This window comes from Falco naumanni, chromosome 1 (assembly GCF_017639655.2).
Source record: "Falco naumanni isolate bFalNau1 chromosome 1, bFalNau1.pat, whole genome shotgun sequence".
In the NCBI taxonomy this organism is placed as follows: Eukaryota; Metazoa; Chordata; class Aves; order Falconiformes; family Falconidae; genus Falco; species Falco naumanni.
The window spans coordinates 22,316,972-22,331,188 of NC_054054.1; the positions used below are offsets into that span (position 1 = coordinate 22,316,972).

The 14,217-nt window shown below is 48.0% G+C and overlaps 1 long non-coding RNA gene across 1 annotated transcript; it reads left to right on the forward strand.

Moving 5' to 3' along the window:
* The first annotated feature begins 4,063 nt into the window (after window positions 1-4,063).
* LOC121083792 lies at window positions 4,064-13,083 on the forward strand. The gene is made up of 2 exons (XR_005826486.1): window positions 4,064-5,352; window positions 12,152-13,083. It is a non-coding gene; the product is annotated as an uncharacterized LOC121083792 (long non-coding RNA).
* The last annotated feature ends 1,134 nt before the right edge of the window (window positions 13,084-14,217 follow it).

Here is a 14,217-nt window from a genome sequence, read left to right on the forward strand (position 1 = left end):
TCAGCCTCAGAGCTCCAGATTCATTCATCGTGATGGATCCACCTTGTCTACAAGGTAGCTTCTGTGTCAGATAAAAATCTATCTGATGACATTTTATTTTAGAAAGCACCATCCATCCAGACTAAATGAACCTCTTCTTTATCATCTCTTTGGTCCGTCTCCAAAACGTGGCAGAGCACTTTGTAAATGGGGATGTTACTGAAAACCTCTGCCGTGTCAAAACCTTTGTATTCCTTCATGTGCCTCAGCCACCAGCGCCACAGGGTCCCATCTCACCAGTAGTGTGGAATCTCTGCTTTCCATTTCGATTTAGTTGTGTATCAGCTGTCTTTCTGAGTATTCCTTTTGTAGGGGAAGAGGGATTGAAATTACTTCTATTGCAGTCTATTCTGCTTCATTGTTATAATCAGGAATTTGACAAAATATTTTTTCTCAAAGCCTTTGGCCAGTAAAATTATTTAAGCCGTCAAGATTTCAGTCGAGCAGCGTAAGCAAGGCTATTTTCCTGCTTAGAGCAATGACCAGAAATGACCTCTATGCATCGCTGTTTATTATACACCTCATTTACTTTGATATAATGCTAATACTAAACCAAAGTTCAAAGCCTATGAAAGTCATGTTTTCCTATGCAGGGAAAGCAAATTTTGCTCATCTGAAGCATCTGAGAAGGCACAATATAACCCTGGCAGGGACAGAGGGTGCTCAAGCCGTGTGCTGTCCTTCCAACACCCGCTCAGGTGCCCCCATCCACACTCATATCTCCTTCTGAGCCACCCAAACAGGTGGCGAGCTCCTGCAGAAAGTCTCAAAAAAAGGGCACAGAGAAGAAAACAGAGGAAGAAGGAGAAAAAGTGCCAGAAGCAGCACGGAACCATTTCCAGTTGAAGAGACACAAAGCAAAGCAGGACCCTTTAGCTCAGAAGAAAGCCCTGAGGGAACTGCTCAGTGGCCAGGCAGGACTTCCACAGCCCAGAGAAGGTGGCAAGGGACCAAATACCTACTGATGACACAGGGGCTGGGGGAACTTGTGGGAAGAGCCACCCAGGTTAGAAATCACAGGGACCATTTCCTCACAAGCAGTCCAGTCGGACCTGTACACGTTACATTACTCCAGCCCAAAATGTCAATAGGTGCAAGCAGGAATCACCCAGCTGTTGGGGGCCATCAGCCAGAGGGCAGATGCACTGGGGCACGTGCGGCTTGATGCCTAGGAAGATGTTAGCACATGGATTGATGGACATGGCATGAGCAGGATTGGCTCTAATAGCTTTGTTTCCTACTCTGTTTCCCAAAGCTTCAGCTACAGACTGTTACTGTTCATCAGAAATTTTGCCAGGCCTAGGTTTAGCTTTCTGCATATACCGAGAGCACAGGAAAAATCACAATGACATTATTTTAATATATGTGACTGACTTCTCCAAACTGTGATCCACCTTCTTCATCCCCATCCAGCATCGTTCTGCCCAGGCTATCCCCTTGCCTTCCTTCACTTAAAACTTTGGATCTTGATTTATCTGTTATCCAACCTATAGATCACAAGTGCTGCGGAGCAGGATAATTTTTCTCTTCCCCCCCCCTCCCCCCCTCCCCCCCCAAAAAAAATATTGGAAAACACAATAGATTATTTTAACATTAACGTAATAAGATAATAATGACAAGATTTGCAATTCACCTGTGCAGAAGAAAGCTACAGACATGCAGCCCCTTGCAGACAAAAGGCTCAGGGATGTTATGGGATACTGGGACAAGCCGTAGTCTCCAGGAGAGAGGCCAGGAAAGTCCCTCTCTCATCACCAAGGAACTGGACAAAGAAAAGGACCATAAAAGATCACTTAATCCATCCTTTAGCCCCCAGCCCGGTTCAGATGCACCTACAGCATTGCAGAAAGGCGCCTGACCCTTCTCTCTTGGATTATCAGACGATGCCCGACGCCAGAGCCCTCCCTGCATCTCTTCAACGCCTCGCTGGCCTTGACGTTACACGGCTTGACCCACACCTAGCCAGAACCTTCCTCACCGCAAATTAAGCTCCTTATTTCTTGTCTGACCCCCACATTTTGCCCTCGAGGGTACCCCCAAGACCACCTCCGTGGGGAGGGTGTGCCACCAGTGTGCCTAGGCAAGGCAGGGAGGGCATGTTTTGAGGAATGTTGTCTGCCTTGTGCTGAAGAGCAGGATATTTCATCTATTTATCCTTCCTGAGGACGAAAAAGATGCAGTATCGTGTATATCAGCTCGCTAACACCTGGATTTCTCGAGGGCTTTTCTAAAGCCATATGAGGATCCCACATTCTTTAACATCCTTCCTATAGCTTTTCCATTTGTTTGCTTGCTTTTTGTCTTTGTCACAGGGGATTTCTTGTCTCTCCAGGTGTCTTCATAAATTGAATATATCTGCAGCAATGGAACTCCCAGAAATGAAAGGCAAAATAACAAGGCTGCAAACCCATGTGCTTAATTTCACAGTCCGCTTCCTCAATAGGGAGGGCAGAAGTGTCTCTTTCCTGCATCCTCCAGCCTCACAGGCCTATATTGGTCAGCAATTTATACTCATCAGCCACTTGACACACATTTTTATGGATTAAACTTTCAGCCTGGAGCCTATAAAATGCCAAGTGACGATGCAAAAATTATTAAAAGCTTAAAAAACCGTGCATCACCAATTACCTGGCCCCATGCAGTTTCACTGCAGGTTACAAACATTTAGCAGCAGGCTTGAATACACATTGCACCTAAAAACTTTAGGAGTTTGAATTCATTTTGGCAGGGCAAGAATTTCAGTTGTGTCATTCAGGAGTAATTCCACTGAGGTCAGCAGAACGATGCTGTGGCCGGAGAATTCCCTATTTTTTTCAGACCTTCCTATCCTCTTCCAAATGCAGCTATAGACCTGCACATCTGCAGCTTTTGTCTTTGCACCATGGCTTTTCTACGAGGCTAAACGTTTGAGTAGCAGATAGTCCCTGGAGCTTCAGGCTACATCTAGGGTGTGTTTTCATCTTCTTTGCAATATTTTTTCCTATATATAAGCAATCAAATAGCATGGTCTGGTGCAGCTAAATATCCCACTGTATTCATGAAGTTTGAAGCAAAAAGTGTTGCCAGAACCCACATATTTACCAGCAAAATCAGGAGGAAACGTGTCCTGATACATATCGCATATTCATATCTGCCACAGGAATCGTCTCACAATAAACTGCACTCATACGGTGTGATGGTTTGTATATGGGTTAAATCGAAATAGGACGTTGGAATTAAAACCTTTCTCTTCGGTGATGGTCTGATTCATCTCTGCTGATAAAGGACCTGAGGTGCCACTTAAGCTATAAAACCTGGAGTACCTTCCCCTCACTTGGTGGATCGAAATGCATCCGAAATCTCAGAAGAATGGTTAATCACGGAAGATTTTCCCCATTCTGTCTCAAAAAAGAGGATCTCCCAAACCCCTGGCTGTGGAGACCCAGGCCTGGAGCTCAGGTTGTTGTCCTGGACCAGCCGGGAAGCGGCCGATGCTCAGCTCCAGCCCCGGTCCTGCCGAGCTCCGCAGCAGCCGCAAGCACACAGCCCAGAGAGAGGAAGCAAAACTGCCTGTATGTTACCAGCTTGATTTGGGTTTACACTGAGGTGACTAAACTATTGCAGCTGTTTCATCTTGGTGTAAAATAATAGTTCTTTAAGGGGGCATCTCTAAGGTGCTTTGTAATGAGCAAGGGCCAGCCAAGATTTACTCTAGACCCTTTCAAGTATTAACTCCCTTGATTTTCTTCCATAAACGATTGCAGAATACGTTTTGGCTGAAGATGAATGTCACAGAAAAGCAATTCAACAATGCCACTGATGCTCTGAACAACCTTCAAAGTGGCCTTGAGCAGGTTAGTGTGTTAATTTATCAGGTACAAAATATTTGCAATATTTGGTGACTTCCACTCCGTGACTCGTTTACATCTTTCCTGAGTAAGAACAGAGGAAAGGAATACACTAAAGTCTTGAAACGGCAACCGTCCTTCAGTACTTAGTACCTGATTATACAAGTTATTTGATACAACCTACGTTGTATTTGCATCTGACAGCAAGGGAAAATACATGGAGAAAATGTGCTCACTTCTCATCTGGGAAGGTGAGGAATTCCTGAATTAAAAAGAAGAGGGTGGCAATACCCTCTTGCTTACAATATTTAAAAACATGCACACCTTTGAGAGTATAGATGCAGCATAATTAAGGGGTAAGACACAACCCTGCATACCTGCAAATCGCCCCTGCCAGAGGAGGCTTGGGCTGACTTCAGTCTCCTGAAGTCTCTCTCCGGGCTGACTGCCCCGGGACATTATGGAAACTGGGAACTTGGCTCCACGCTTGCATGGACGTGATTCTCCCATGCACAATAGATCTCTGCCTGCATATCCTGGCTATATTTTTATATTGCATTCCTTTGCCATCAGTAACTTCTTTCACAGCTGCATTTCCATCCAGATTTTCTTTTGGTCGGATTTCACATTGAAAATGCTGCAGAGCCACAGTCGATTAGCAAAACAAGGGGCTGCAATTTCATCCCCGAGATTCAGCTACTCCACTTGAATTGTGCTTTTGTGTTTTATGGCATCAACAGAAACATCTCGCTGAATTGCCGCCTTGTATTCAGTTACAGACAGCACTCGGTATTATCCGGCTTTTTGCAAAACGGCATCTCTGAACGTATCCCCAGCACACTGGAAATAAAAGCCTGGACAGGGGTGGAAGAGGGAGCAACGCTTCCTTTTTGTTTTTGCAGAGCCGGAGTCAGTGTTATTTAGTCCCCACACTTCCACTTCAGCTGTGGTCCCGCTCATTCAAGACCACCGTTGGCTACACGGCAGGTTGACGGTGGCTGTCACAAAATGCCACGGGGTGACGCGGGCTGATGAGCTCAGGTGAAATAGCCTGGATACAGGAGCGATCCTGTAAGTTTGTGCTTCAGAAGGCCGGCTGAGGTTCATCCTCCGTCCTGGGAGCTCACCCTGAGCACTGATTACTCCGAAGCAAGGCTCTGCCAGGGTTTCATACGAGCGAAAAGGCTCATTCTCTCTTTAGAGATGCGGCACCACCCCAGAAAGCAGCGAGACCCAAAAAGAGCAGCTAGCATTTGCCAGGCGGATTTCTTGTAAAAGAGAGTAATTTCATATTCTGCTAAGGAAAAATAAATATTATCCTTATCTTTCACCAGCCTTCGCCTCCAGCATCAGCACCTCTGATTTTTGCCTCTGACAGCGAAGACCTAACTCTGCCCTCAGAGACGCGCATGATCCAGTTGATGTAAACAGGTGAAATCAGTGAGAAATCAAATCTCCTGCACCGCAGCCATCCCTCGGTAGAAAGGTAACATATGCACACGGAGGGCTCTGCTTTATTAATTACAGATATCATTTACATCATCCCTATTTAACTCTATGTACGTTTCACAAGCATAGCAGCTTTCTAGAAGCCACCAGTGGCCTGCAGCGGCAGGGCAAAGCGTTGCCCCCGACACCTACCCAACGTCCCCTCCACCGGCAGTGGAACCAGAGCAGGCACAGAGAGTGGGGGGGCAGAGGCCCTCCAATGCCAGTGTGGGGGCACCCACCAGGTGGCAGGGAGCCAGTGCCTGTTGGCACGGAGCCTGGGGCATGAGGCAAAGGAAAGGGATAGTGACAGGGAAAGGGGAAGGGATAGGGATAGGGGTAGGAAAATGGATAGGGATAGCAAAAGAGGGAGAGGGAGAGGGAGAGGGAGAGGGAGAGGGAGAGGGAGAGGGAGAGGGAGAGGGAGAGGGAGAGGGAGAGGGAGAGGGAGAGGGAGAGGGAGAGGGAGAGGGAGAGGGAGAAGAGTAAAGGTAAGGGTTAAGGGGTAGGGGTAGGGGCAAGGGCAAGGGGGGTAAGGATAAGGATAAAGAAAGGGACAGGGACAGGGAAAAGGATAAGGATAATGAAAGGGACAAGGGAAAGGGAAAGGGATAAGGAAAAGTATGAGGATAGGGAAAGGGACAGGGAAAGGGAAAGGCATAGAGACAGGGAAAGAGATAAGGAAAGGGGCAGGGATAGGGAAAGGAATAGCATACTGCAGAATGGCTCAAATCCCAACCGAACTATCTGTTAATAAAGCGTACGTACTAACATTCATTAAAAAACTTCGAACGAGGCAGGTCGAGCTCTCTGGGAGGCGCTAACGGTATTGCTCTGCTTTCTTGTTCGGTTCGGTTTGGGTTTGGGGGGGTTATTTGTTTGTCGGTGGGTGCTGTGCAGGTCACAGCGCCCCGCAGCTGCCGGGGGTCCCCGCGCGGCCCGCCCTGCCCGGCCGCCTCCGCCGCGACACCAGGGGGCAGCGCAGCCCCGGCCACCGCCGGCGGGGACCGCCACAGCGACCGGGACGAGGACAGGGGCAGGGGGGGGAACGGTGGGGAGGACAAAGCAGCGGGTTTCCCCCAGGCTGCGCGCGGGGAAAGCAGCCCTGCTGCGGGGAAAGCCCCGCGGGATGCTGCGGTTTGCAGTCCTCGAAAAAGGCATCTGCGGCTGCCGTGCGGGGGCTGGCACAGGGGATGTGGGTGCACGGATGCAGACATGCACATGGATGCAGACACAGGGACACGGACGCAGACACATGGACACGGATGCAGACACAGGGACACGGACGCAGACACAGGGACACGGATGCAGGCATAAGGACACATGGATACAGGCACAAGGACACATGGACACAGGCACAAGGACACGGATGCAGACACATGGACATGGATGCAGACACAGACACAAGGACGCGGACGCAGACACAAGGACACGGACGCAGACACAAGGACACGGACACAGACACATGGACACATGGACACATGGACACAGACAGATGGACACAGACACAGACACAAGAACACAGACGCAGACACAAGGCCACATGGACACAAACACAAGGACACGGACGCAGACACAAGGACACGGACGCAGACACAAGAACACAGACGCAGACACAAGAACACAGACGCAGACACAAGGACACATGGACACAGACACAAGGACACGGACGCAGACACATGGATATGGACGCAGACACGTGGACACGGACACAGACACAAGGACACAGCCACAGCCACAAGGACACAGATGCAGACACATAGACACGGATGCAGACAATTTTTGCTCCTCCTCACACCCATCCACACCACCACCACCCCCAAACAACCAAAAGCTTATTTCCAAAGAGGAACACAAATTTCAAAAAATGCTATAAATGGGATTTCAAAGCAAAATACTGGTTTAGGCTGATCAGCATGTTTTGTTTAGATTTAGGCCTTTTAAAATGTCTTTGTAAAGCAAAATAGTGTGCATTTCTGGCAAAAGCTATCCTTTAAAAAAGATAGCAGAAAGAAGCAAAGACTATGCTAGGAAGTACAGGAGCAGACTGTTTCAGCACTGAAAACTTCTTGCCAGCTATTTTCCAAACCCAGAAATGCCTAGAAATCAAGAAGCGGGAAGGGTTTTTCAATCTGTGTGCGTGGCAGGATGTGCAGGCTACAAGTTTATCAAACTCAGGGTGAAACCAAGAAGCATTTTCCTCCCGTAACTTCATCTAAAAGACTGTTCTGATCCCACACCATAAAATCAGAAAATTACCAACCTAAATATTCCCCTGGCCAACTTCTACTCATCTGCTTTTCTCTTAACATCATTTTTTTGCTAAAACACCTTTTCCCTCTCATGCTGCTATATAATCCTAGTTTCTCCTAGCCTTTGACTTTTGGCTGAACTGAGCAACCTGCGAATCAGCCTCTCCTTTCCTGAAACTGGTACTTTCAGTGTCAACAAATTTGCTTTTTCCCTTTCACAAAGGGCTGGGTTTCTCAGCCGGCTCCCACCTTGGGGGCTGCTGTGGCCAGGGATAGCCCACTGTGGCTTGCCCAAGCCCTGCCCAAGTTGCGGAGAGGGACAGGGTGGATCTGGGGTTGTCACCACTCTCCACATTAAAGGTTTTGGGAATATCTAGATCAAGGGTCCCGAAACTTTTTAACCAGGGGGCCGGCGCACGGATGAAGTGGCAGGCAGCCATCTGCGGCTGCTTGGTTTCCCCCCCCCAACCCCCGGCAGGGGTGGGGGTGGGGGAGCGGGGTGTTTTGTAAATACCAGGGGCCGGATTGAGGACCCTGGGGGGTGTATCCAGCCCACAGGCTGTAGTTTGAGGACCCCTGATCTAGAGCAAAGAGCAGCATTGAAATGCCAGGTTCTAACTCCCACAGATACCATAACTCCCCAGCCACTGCCCCTGGACCATGTGGTCCACTCCACCTCTGCTCACTGAGGACTTCAGGGCTCATTTCCTGATGGCTCCTTCCTCCTGTAATACCTGAATATCCGAAGACATATTTCTCTTCTGCACCTCTGTAGTAACCCTTCTTGGGGAGCTGGATATTCACCAAGTCCTTCCTTGGCTACTGATCTGGTCTTAAGTTTGTTAAGCAGAGAGCCAAGGGTAGGCTGTAGCGATCTAACCACAAAACCCAAGCGAGCAAAAGGCATACTCGGTATTCAACACCTCGTTTCACAACCTAACAGGTGAAGGCAGCACCCTTTTCCCCCTTTCCCACATGGGTAACCTCTCTGCCTACTTTTTTCCACATCGGCATTTCATGACATTGCTGGGGACATGAAGGTGAACTCCTGTTGATCAGGGACTTTTCTGGGAGGTCATTGTGCCTCCAGATTCTTATGGGGTGAGGTCAAGAATGAGGAGGAAAACACAAATAAAGGCAGCAAGGAGAGGGAGAGGACAGCAAGGCTTCAGTATTTGTAGGAATAGTGGTGTTCAGCTCAACTGAACTGAACAGGGCTGACACACACACACAAAAATGTAAATAAGAAGTATACTGGTTTGCTTTGCATGACTGCTATCTGGAAATGGATAATAATCTCTCTAATGCCACGCATGACATACCTGTTCATGGTCCTGTGGCTGGCAGGGACTGGGCACAGTGTTCTTGGCGATCTCCCGAGAACTGATTGTTCCATACTGAGAAATGTCTGAACCACGCAGACATGGGAGGCTTGAAGTCCTGCCTCGACACCCAGATCTCCAACAGGCACCGAAAGTGGACCTGCCACTTTGCCTTAACTTTAGGACAATCGTGGAGATTCAGGTAACTTGGCCTAGAATATAGTTGAACCCGATCATTGATAGTCAGAGGGGCTAAAGGCTTGGGAAATCAATCTTAAAAGAGAGCAGCAGAAATGGTGTGTTGCCTCCGAACACCCTCCAGCTGAACAATGCTATTTTCCTTTAAACTTGACCTGAGCAGCTGGGCAGTCTCTGGCTGTGCTCACACACCACCCATGCTCACAGCTCCTTTATTCCCCATTCCCATCCTGGGATTCAGCCAATGTTCCCAGACATCAGTATGAGAAAAGGAGTGTCTCCCCCCAGCAGGCACCTGCAGCATGGCCATCCCAGCATCCCCTCCTTGGGGGGTCCCACATGGCACAGGGCACCTGCCTTCCCTGCATCACCCCGGCAGGAGACCTGGCTGCCAATGACACCAGGGGGAAAAGGGAGAGATGTGGCGGCATCGTTAGTGTATTTCTTTGTAACATAAGGAAATGAATAAGCTGATGATTCCCAGAAATTCCCATTGCACAGAAAGATCACACTAACAGAGGTGGGCCAGCAAGCTGGTATGTGCAGGCACACACATAAAAAAAAAAAAAAATATGTTGCACAGAATGATACAGGTCTAATACTCAATAAATAGCTCAAAAATGGCAGTCAGGAACGTCTGTGGCAATATCTGATCCCAGCCAAGAGCAAAAGAAGAGTGATGTGGGTGAGAGAGGGGAGGGCATGAGGGGAATCCATCAGGATCCCTACACAGAACGTAAGATCAACCAGTAAGTGGTGTAAATAGTCCCTTCTCTCCTGGAGCAGAATGGGGAAAATTCCACACACGGCTGGAGGAGGGCTACAGAGCGCGCTTTTTTGGGAGGACAAAGATTGGGAAAATGATTCAAGGACATAGAGGGAGCATGAGACAAAGTAGAACTACAGCCAATGCCATGGTGGGACAGCCCTAGATCTGATGTCCCATAAGCTTTCACAAACATGTTCCTCATGCCACACGATGGAAAACCAGAGAAAGAAGGCGGCCACATCCTTGCTCTTCCTCTCTCACCCCTCGAGACCTACTTCTTTGTCTCTCTTACAGCAACAGCAGCATGGCAGATATATTCAGGTGTGCCCTCAAGGCAACTGGACGTGTATTGACTTATGTGACATTGTATTGTCTGGAAGAATCAAACTTTGCCAGCAGTGTAGTCCCTTCCTCCCACCCCCAGGAAAGCAGGGCTGCCCACAAGCTGTCTGTAAGAACAGATCTGGGGAAACTGTTTGGGTCTATACCCAAAGGAGAGAGGCAGGTTGCCCTCCAGAGGAAGGCCCCATGGTAAGTCTCTGCCCTTGCTCTTACTCCTGAGAAGACACACTTGTGGGGAGCCTGAGCTGCCTCCTGCCACCATCACTCCCCCACCCGAGTTCCCCCAGCTCTGAAGCCCCTCCAAAATAGCTTCCAGAAAAGTTATACAGGCTACATCCACCCAAATAACTTCCCTGATGGGCAAAGGTGGAGAGGGTGAATGATGATTGGGATCCAGGTGGATCATTCTCCCTCTGGATTACAACCCTTGGGTCCATTTCCGATACGAGGGGCTGTTGATCTCCAGGCTGGTCAAAGAGCGGTATTTCTGAGGGGGGCTGCTGGCCAAGCCCAACATGGTGGGACTAGACCGTCTCCCTGGAGCTACCTTCCAGCAGTTCTCGTTGATGTTACCAGCACAGGAATGGCCCTAGGTTGTCTGTTCTTCTCCTTTCCCTCATAAAACAACAGATGAAAGAAGCCAGGGAGAAGGCTGATCCACAGCTGAGAAAAACAAGAGCTGACTTGACCTACTCGCAAGACATTGACGTATGGCCACCCTGGGCACTATGATGAAAGGCAAGCAGGACAGCAGCACCAGCCATGGCTAAAGACCTGCTTCTCACCTCAGAGTCACCCAGAGGTCACAAGCAGGCTGACAAAATACACCCACAAAAGCAGAAGGCATCTTCCCAGCTCCTTTGGTGTGATCTGAGAAGATGCTCTCTGGAGGCCAGGGGATCCCAAGGGCTGCTGGCGGGAGCTGCCTGTGGCCCTTCCCCATCTGAAGGACCAGCATGGGGTGGAGGAAGAAGAGTCTTGGGTCTCTTATCTGCACAGAGACTCCCAAATTGTCTCAGGACCCTGTAGCCCAGAATGGGATATTTCCTGAGGATCAGGTAACGACGAAAGAAGCTAGTGGCAAGGAAGTTGGTCACAGGTCTGGGAAAAACCTGTCCTAAAGGAAGTTGCTCTTACACTATCTGATCAATGATGACAATTTATGACTTAAAAAAAGTTGTCTTACCCACAACATTACTGTAACCTTCTTAACGAAAGGTTTTTTCTTCACACTTAAAAACTTTCTACAGCAATCCCATCAGTGGTCCCATGGATAGACTGGAATGTTTCCTGGCATCAGCTTGAGGTGATCTTCCCTTTATGTCCACTAAAGACATACTCAGAGAAATTAAAAAAAATTAATTAAGGAACCTGATGAGTCTTTCAGGAATCCCAAGTGCCACACAGAGGTGTGGATTCATTTGCCTTTTTGGCACAAGCATGGAGTCATATGGTCCCTGCCCCTCATTATTGTCATTCCTTACCCAATACTGTTTTCGCTGCTCCATCTGCTTTTGTAAGGCTGCTCCTAAACAAAAGAAACAAACAGGGAATAACCTAGGTTTTATTTCCACCGGGTTATTTTTAACCTGGATCTTCTCATCGCTTTTGTTTATGGTGCAGCTGCACAAAAGAAGATGTCTCTGCACAAATGAGGCAGCCAGCTGCAGTTCATGTCAGAATGAGCGGGCAGCGAGAAGGAGCCCTTAAAAAAGACAGAGGAAGCTCTTGCACCTAAGTAACGAGTGATGGGATCCAGGAAGAAAGAATTGTTGCCTTTGCTGCATGCCGCGATCAATCACGCTACAAATTCCATATGATTTTATCTAAAAAACAACCCGCAACATTTCTTTTTCCAGTAAAGTAATGCAGTTTTTTAATTCACGCATCTCCTTGTTGTCACACTTCTTTCAGCATCGCCGAAAGACCCACCATCGCACCTTCTTCTAGACCGTCTGACAGAAGCTGCAGAGCCAAAACCAACAGAAAGGAAAAGAAAAACAAACATTTCTTTCATCAGGAAGCTTACAGGCAAGGCTTCCAGTGCTGAAAGGTGTTATCTGCAACAAAACCAAACTTACAGCCTTAAATCTGAGCTTGGAAACATTCCCTGGGCCAACAGTTCCCCTCTGCCAGAAAGCCAACAGAGCCCAGCCAGGACATAAAGGGCATGTAGGAATTACCTAAGCTTTCCATACAAGCAGAACTGGGACAGCTTCTGGCATAGCTATGGTACCACCAGGAGTGATACCCAGGACAGCAGTACTCGGAGGGCTGGGAAACGCCAAGGGGCTTTGGCAAAATGGTAGATCAACACTTGATATGCACAGAAACTATACAGGCTAAAACAGTAGTGAGGAAGGTTGCTGCACTAAAAAGGGAAGATACAGAAACATATAGAAGAGGCATAAAGGTTAAAATTAGAAAAGCAGGGCACAACAGAGAAGAACCTCTTATAAATATAGAGCAATGCTTTAACACCTTATCAGGATCTATTTTTTCTAGATATATTTGCTGTCTTTATAGTTTTCCCATGAGTGCCTCCTGGAGCTGAAAAACTTCTTCCTTGCTCTAAATCTCGCAGGAGTCAAAGAAAGGAATTTATTCAAATCCTGTGTCTGAGATTATCACATATCTGCTGCTTAGTTTCAAGAAGTAAACAAGTTGTTTGTGTTTGGAATGAGAACATTTTCTTCCTGTGAAGCTGCCAGAGGAATTTGGTGCATCCTTCAACAACAGACTTCAAAAATGTCTGTGTAGGCTTTAGCCACCCTAAAGTACAAATAACAACAACAAAACAAAAAAAAGCAGCATCCAAAGTGGAGATCTAGCACCTCTTTCCTCACTTCAATATTTAGTCCAAACTTGACATGTGAAATCGGATTAACGATCTTTAAAGCCTGATATAATACCACTGCAGGTTCAGCCTGTAACCGAAACTTAAAAGCCAAGCCTCGCAATGTGCCTCCGAGCGAGTGATACCCAAGATAGGAGGGAAAAGGACAAAGCTTTGCAGTAACAAAGGGGAAACTGGCTTCCCAGGTCTGATCAGCTATTTATTTCCTCGTGTCTTGAGTAGATAGGAAGGTCTGCAATCTTTTAACCTTAGCCAGAGGTTAAACCAGAGTATAATCTTGCATACTCAACACATATCTACAACGACAAAGGGCTGCCCCTTCCAACCCAAACCGTTTCATGAGCATTCAGTCAAGTTGGACGGGACTCTGAGCACCCCATCTAGTGGAAGATGTCCCTGCTGACTGCAGGGGGGTGGTCTGGATGGGATTTAGCAGTCCCTTCCAACCCAAACTGTTTTACAATTATTGCTGAAGCTCTGTATTGAATCATAGAATAGTTAAAGCCCACCCAGCCCACCCCCCTGCAGTCAGCAGGGACATCTTCCACCAGATCAGGCAGCTCAGAGCCCCATCCAGCCTGGCCTTGAATGTCTCCAGGGATGGGGCATCACCCACCCCTCTGGGCAGCCTCTGCCAGTGTTTCACCACCCTCATCAGAAAAAATTCCTTCCTTGTGTCTAGTCTGAGGCTACCCTCTTTCAGTTAAAACCATTACCCTTCGCCCTGCTAAAAAGTCTGTCCCCATCTTCCTTACAAGCCCCCTTGAAGTACTGGTAGGCTGCAATAAGGTCTCCTGGAGCCTTCTCTTCTCCAGGCTGAGCAGCCCCAGCTCTCTCAGCCTGTCCTCATGACAGAGATGCTCCAGCCCCGACCATTCCGTGGCCTCCTTGGGACCTGCTCCAACAGATCTGTGCCTTTCCTGAGCTGCAGGCTCCAGAGCTGTGGACACACAGCAACAGCTCATTAACTGCCTATTACACAGTAAGGTATTTTATTTTGATGCATCAGTTTGAAATGTGCTGCTCTTTAATTTTGTGAGTTCCTTCACATTGGGAAAGGCACATGGGGGAGTTCAATTTTGCTTTGTACTATTATTTTAGATCCTTTCGTTACATCACGTTT